The sequence below is a fragment of the Podarcis erhardii genome, assembly GCF_964252035.2.
Source record: "Podarcis erhardii genome assembly, chromosome: Z".
NCBI classification, from domain to species: Eukaryota; Metazoa; Chordata; class Lepidosauria; order Squamata; family Lacertidae; genus Podarcis; species Podarcis erhardii.
The window spans coordinates 15778579-15785613 of record NC_138504.1 but is presented as its reverse complement, the minus strand read 5'-3'; the positions used below and the strand labels follow the sequence as shown (position 1 = coordinate 15785613).

General features: G+C 41.5%; 1 long non-coding RNA gene across 1 annotated transcript; it reads right to left on the bottom strand.

The window, feature by feature from the left end:
- Positions 1–5710: 5710 nt before the first annotated feature.
- LOC309334318 lies at positions 5711–6149 on the bottom strand. Its single transcript, XR_014153036.1, has 2 exons — positions 5985–6149; positions 5711–5942 (listed from the first exon to the last, which is right to left on the bottom strand). It is a non-coding gene; the product is annotated as an uncharacterized lncRNA (long non-coding RNA).
- Between the last annotated feature and the right edge of the window lie 886 nt (positions 6150–7035).

The window sequence follows — 7035 nt, the reverse complement described above, 5'->3', positions numbered from 1 at the left end:
TTTGCAAGCCTTGGCAATCAGCTGAACATTTCAGCTTCCATGCACAGTGCTTTTGCAAAAATAGGTCACCCAACATTGTTTTGATATTGGATGGTTGACTGGTGTGCATCCTCATCTACCTGGTGTGGGATTGGGTGGGGATAAGGATCTGATCCTCTGGCCAGATCCATAGCTGTCAACTTTTCCCTTTTCTTGCAAGGAATCCTATTTGGAATAAGGGAATTGCCCTTAAAAAAAGGGAAACATTGATGGCTATGGCCAGATCTAGTCTTTCACCTATACCCTAGGTTATGGTCTGTCTGCCTATAATTCAGAGAATTACACCCTCTCTGAGGTATCACTTATTGCAATAGAGATGCCATCTGCTCCAAGGCCATTAAAAAGAAGACAAAGCTTCTGGATCTATAGACTGGAAACTCTGATACCACATGGCTTTGACCTAAGGTCAACACCTAACATCACCCAGTTACAGCAGCTGTGACATTTCTGAATATTACATCCTCGGTATTCTATAATGATAACCTTGGCTACTGCTTTCATTCACATCAGGGTAGCTGAAGCAGACAGAAGATGAAATATTTTGCTATGAGAAATTAATCTCTTTTTTTGTTAGTCAGTGTAATGTGTGTGTGTCTTGATTCAGAAAATCAGTTTCCCCTGATGGATGTAATAATCAAGATTAGGTACCAAATGAAACTTAATAAAGTTCCTGATGGGAAAAACTTTTCAACAGTGGAAATAAGTAAAAACAACATTTTTTTCTTCTAGACAGCTCTGGAAGGTGGTGGATTCTCCTTAGATATTTTTTAACAGGAACATAGGGAGCTGCCTTATACTTGATTCATCTAGCACAGTATTTTCTGTGTTGATTGGCAGCAGTTCTCCAGGATTTCAGACAGTGACATTCTGCAGCCCTACCCTTGAGACACCAGGGATTGAATCTTGGACCTTCTGCATGCAAGACAGATGCTCTACCACCAAGCTATGGTCTTTCCCCAACAAAGACTGGATGATCACCTAGCAGGCATGCTAGAGTAGTGGTTTCCCTGGATCATGAAGGATTAGATGACCTCTCAGGTCCCTACCAACTATGATTCTAACTGAAATGGGCCAATGACTGATGGGATCCATAATCAACACTGGTTCAGCTAAGATAAAGAGGGTGTTACAGATTCTCTCAAGTGCAATTGTGCATTCCCAGATTTTTATTGTTACAGTCTTTTAGCTTTAGGCGTCTAGGTATCCTTTGACTTCCATCATTTGGTGACTCAGGAAAAAATGCAACTGATGATTGTGTGAATATACTTTGTAAGTGGGGTGGAAGGAGGGGAGAATGTAAACCATATGCCAACCTTTTCCTTACCTCTTAATTTCCGTGGTCTTTCTTTTTACAAGGTCATCCTAAATGAAAATGTACCTTTTCATCTAATGAAGTTTCAAAATGTTGTACCTGACTAGGTAGAAAAATAATTGTTTATATTTACAGATAGATGGATGACTCTCTTTTTTCTTCTCTTCAGGCTCAAAATGGTTAATTATAGAAGCAATATATCACAAATATTTGACACATCAGGCAAGGTGGAAAATGTGTTTGTTCAGAGCAGCTGGTTCTGTGGATGGATGAAGAACCAGATGGAGGAGTTCTGAGTGAATGAGCATTACTGAGGTTATGCAGAGAGCTGGCACAAGTTTGCCTCCATTACAGGAAGGCTGCAATGGAACTGTAGGCCATTAACGGTTAAAAAAGCAAAACGAAAAACAACCCTGGATGTTGAAAGGCTGAAGATAATTGAGTAGGAATATGGGGGAGGGGAATAAAAGCAATCTAATTAATAAAGAAGGACTATTCTTTATTAAAGTAATGTTTAAATTAAACCTGGAAAGCAGGTCATTAGAATTGGAGGGGTGGGGGTGGGAGAGAAACAAAATCGAATGACATGTTGTTTTGCATTCATTAGACACAGCACAGAGTTTTATGCTTTGCTTTGAATGACAGAGTTGCCACAATGCAATCGGGTACTGGATTCACAAATGAAGCTGCAAGAGGGTTAATGGCAGCAGGTGAAACTTGGCAAGACTTGCTTTGTTCGCAAGCTTTTTTGGAGTCATCTGGCTGTACACTGCTGGAAACAAGGTGGATGCCTATCTGGATCTTTGATCTGATCCAGCAGGCTCCTATTCATATTCTGCTTCATTCAAAAGCACTGTCTCCATTAGTGAATGTTTGCTGTTTAGTTGTTTCTGCATGGAAGCTGGAATGGAAGCCTGAGAATGTTTTGACTTCCATGTTTTTAAAATGGGTCTTTGATATCTCTCTTCCACCGATGCCTTGGCCAAGAGTTGGAATGAGTTGCAGGGCAAATTTATATATTTAATTTTATTTATGACTCACCTCCCATGAAACATCCCAGTATGATTGTCAATACAAATATTCAATACAGATGCAGACTAGGAAATACATATTCACTTAAAAGACTTATTGGAAAAGTAAGGTGTTCAGAAGGTGCTGAAAAGGCAAGAGAGAAACATCCTATTTTATATGTAATGGAAGGGAGGTCCAAGGGGCTGCACTACACTTAGGGCCCAATTCCTATATTTTAAGGAATAAGATGCTATCTGCAGGAGACCATCTCCAGGAAAGGATAGTGCATATGACCATTTCCTTTGGCATAAACTCATCACTGGCATGAACTATAGGGGATTCTGGCAATCACGACTCAGTAAAATTTAGGACCAGCCCATTTTTCAGGATTGTGATCTCAACCCATGACAGCATATTCACAATATTCATTATACACCATTAAGTGCCAGGTAAAAACGCTCTTCTTCAACCAGGCCTTTGGCTGATTAACATTTTATACCCTTTTTGAGTGTGTCTGCGGGAGGGGGTGGGAGGTTTGTGGGTTTGTGTTTTTATATGGTACTTTATGTTGATGTGAACTGCCTGAAATGTACAGATGATGTGTGGTATGCAAATTTAATAAAGAAGAAGAAGATTGGGCCATGACGCCAACATATTCTGAAAAATCCATTCATTGTGTTAAAAAACTGGTGCTAAACTTGCACATAGTTTCCGCTTGGTACATAACTATTTCTGGAAGGGACTAGCCAGGTGTCTCTAGGAGTGGTATTTAGAGGTATGTTACACCTGTACATTTAAAAAGAATTCTGAGAATGAAGAATAAATATAGAAGCCACTTTCATGGGAGAATAAGTGGTTCGAGAAAACAAGAGGACAGTTTTTGGCACAGCACAATATCCAAACATTATAGAACTATATAAACACTTCTAGGAGTGGCAGCAACAGGTTTTACAGTTTGTGGGTTTGGTCACCTGAGGTCAGTGGCAATACTGAAGAACATGATGATGAAATGAGCATCAACTTGTGTCTTTTTCACTTTCCTCTTTTGATTATTGAAAGCCATTGATTGAAGATGCCATTGCTTGTTTGTGTGGCTGTGAATGGAAGCAAAACTCTCTTTGTGACAAAGAAGAAGGAATCAGACGGCCTTTTATGTTTTCCATTCTTTACCAATACTTTGAAAGAAGACTCTGTTTTGGCTAGTTCTGTAATTGTAATAAACCAACAAAGTACTGTGTTAACTCCTGGGGTGTGAGGACCTCATTAACTTCATTCTAATTGCCCAGCACTGCTTCATAACCATCACACAAATGGAGAAGAACTGAGTCCAGCCAGCTGGACCTCATGTTTGAAGCCATGTTCTTCATTTATTCATGTGTCTCTTATGTCTTTCCATCCCCCAAAACAGCTAGAAGTAGACCTGGCAACAAAGCAAAGTATTCAAGGGAAATCTGTACACATGAACAATTGCAGCTGGGGGAGGGGTGTGTGGTAGGCAATAAAATGGCTAAGACCATTGGGTTTAATTATAAATGCACTTCTGAGCTGTGTTCTAACTCTCCTGGTTAAATATATTAAACTAACTCTTCTACTGCTTTGCATAGTACATTAAACAACTTAATCATAGTCTCCCCTCTTGCATCAATAAACTTATCATTTGCATTCTTTTTGCAGCAATGTTTTCTTCTCTCGTACTGTTTTACTTCCTGTTAGGAATACAGATCTGAAACTATTTCCATTTTCGTCAAGCTTGATTAGTTGAAAGTGAAGCCCAAACTTTTTTTTTTAAGTGCCACCAAACTTTTTAAATGAGTGCCTCAAACAGGGTCTCAACAGCAACGAAAATGTGCTAGGGTAGCAAAAGACTTTCCTTCTTTCTCGCTTCACTGCCAGCAAGCGCTGGAAAGGAAAATTACAAACGTTTTCAGATTTGTTGTATTGCAGACACATAAAATGGTTGCGTTAGAATTTAGATAAATGGTTGGATGTCAAAGCAAGCTTGGATTTGATCATGAAAATCAGGAGCACTGCACTGCCTTAGAAGGGTGAGGGCTGGGATTGTGTCTCTTGTTCACACCCATGATCTCTGTGCACAGGAAGCTGAAAGTCTAGCCAGAGCTGACAGGCAGTGGTGGCCCTTGGGATCTCTGATTTCAGCAGTGCCCTGTGCAACATTAAAATCCAGCCCATTCTCTCACCTTCCATGCAACAACATAGGTGTGGGACCCCCTACGGCACTCCTGAGGATCTGCACCAAATCAGTCACGTTCCCCTAAGTCTGCCTTAGCTGACAGGTATATAACCTGTACACACACAGGCTCTGTGTAAAATGGAGTTGATGGAGTGCTTTGATCATCCCTCACTAAGTCCTACTGACCTATCTTAATCATGCCCATTAATTGTAATGGGTATACTCTAAGTAGGACTAATATTGGATAAAACTCATTGCCTTTTCCAATAAGACTGCATGTTTGGTTTGGTTTGAGGTGGTGCTATGTCTAACTTCTTCAATCATTTTTTATTCAAGAGGTATTTCTTAAAAACAACAAGGCATAATTTGTTTGAGGAAATGCAATTACAGTGGTACCTTGGTTCTCAAATGCCTTGGTACTCAGACAACTTGGAATCCAAACACTGCAAACCTGGAAGTAAGTGTTCCAGTTTGCAATCTTTTTTCAGAAGCCAGATGTGCTCCATTTTGAGTGTTACGCTTCTGATTTGAGTGCTACACTTCCATTTTAAGTGTTATGCTGAGGTCTGTCTGTTTTGCTATTTATTTTGCGTTTTTGTTTTTGTGGCTGTGTGGAACCCAGTTCAGTTACTAATAATTGATTGTGTGACTGCAGTACATTGCTCATTGCTTTCATTTTATGGAAACAATGGTCTCATTAGATAGTAAAATTCATGTTAAATTGCTGTTTTAGGGTTGTTGTTTTTTAAAAAGTCTGGTATGGATTAATCCATTTTGCATTACTTTCTATGGGAAAGCGCACCTTGGTTTTGGAACGCTTTGGTTTTGGAACGGATTTCCGGAACGGATTAAGTTTGAGAACCAAGGTACCACTGTAGCTAAAAACTGGGGCACAATCTTCTCTGAAAGTAAGCAAGCTGCCTTGAGCTATGAGAAAGTTAGGTAAGAAACAAAGGATGGATGCTTCTTGCTGGCATAATTATAACTTCATAAAAAAGTGGTCATATGAAACTCCTTTACTGAAGTTAGATCATTGAATCAACCAATCCTACATTGTCTACTTTGACTGGCAGGGACTCTCCAATGTTTCCAGTAGAGGTATTTGCTTGTGTAGGTCCCCAGGCCACCCCTCAAATAACTTCACACATAACACGTAATTTTAGTTTTGGTTTTTGGGCACTATTTTGGCCACAACTTTATTAAAATACAAAATCAGTGAGTGGTTGTTTAGACATTGGTTATGACTATCTGTCCCCCCGCCTGGGACAGAACTGACATCCCGAGGTCCGATCGGTAGCCAGTAGAAGGGAAAGTCAAACTTGGGGGTCATTTGAGCTAAGCGTCGGACCCACGCCACTCACCCCAGCAGCTCCCCGAAAGCTTGCCGGCCTGATCCCATGACAGGGATTCCCATGACAGGGATTGGGCAACCCTGGTCCCATGACAGGGATTGGACGAAATCGTGGCAAGCCCCAGGATTCCTTTAATGGAATTCCCTTCAGCGCAATAGGAGGGGCAGGCACAGCCTATCCTGACCCCTCCACCACCAGCATATTATAACCAATGCCTAACTGCAACCTTACAAGTTGTGACGAATTGCTGAGTAGTAGGCAAAAACCAAATGGCACACCCAATCACCAAATGGCAAAATTCCTACTAGGCCCTGCTCCAAAGCAGACGACCCCATGACAGGCAAAGCAAGGTCAACCGGAAAAGAGGGCGGGCGGGCGGGTGATCCGATGCACTCTGCAAAGAGAAAGAGAAACCAGAGTGCACCAATATTTAAAGACTATGGTCCCACCCACCCAATTTGCAACATAAAATTTGCCCCAGCAACCCGGTTACCCAATCAAATGCCAGGCAACAACTCTTAACCTGCCTGGCAACAAGAGGCCTGGCCCAGCGGCCCACACTGCAACACGTGCTCTCATTTATTGGAGAACATGCTTTCCCAAAACCTGCTATATCTGATCCTAAAAAACAAAACAAAATCCTGGAGATGTTAGGGATCAAACTTGGGACCTATGTTCTACCTTTGGACTTTCCACCATAATCATTGGTGTAGGAGCAAAGCCAAAGCTCAGAAGGCAAAGCATTTGGGCCTTGGGCTTTGGGTCCACTGAGCTTTGGGCTTTGCTCCTACACCAATGATTATGGTGCATAGTCCAAAGGTAGAACATACATTTCTTATCTGAAAGTTTCCAGGTTCAGCAAGGTCTTAGCATCTGTAATCTTGGGCAGCAAGGATAGGTGTCTCAGAGAGCTGCCACCAATCAGCACAGACAGTGCTGAGCTGGTTAGGCAAATGCTCTGCCTGTCTCAGAATAAGCAGCTTCATATGTAGTGATATGATGATGGGCACCACCTTAGATAGTCTTAAAGGGACTCACAAAGAATAAGCCTATCAATGGGTGCTGCCTCCAGGATCAATGGGTGTCATGCCTCCAGGATCAGAGTCAGCATGCCTCTGAATACCAGTCTC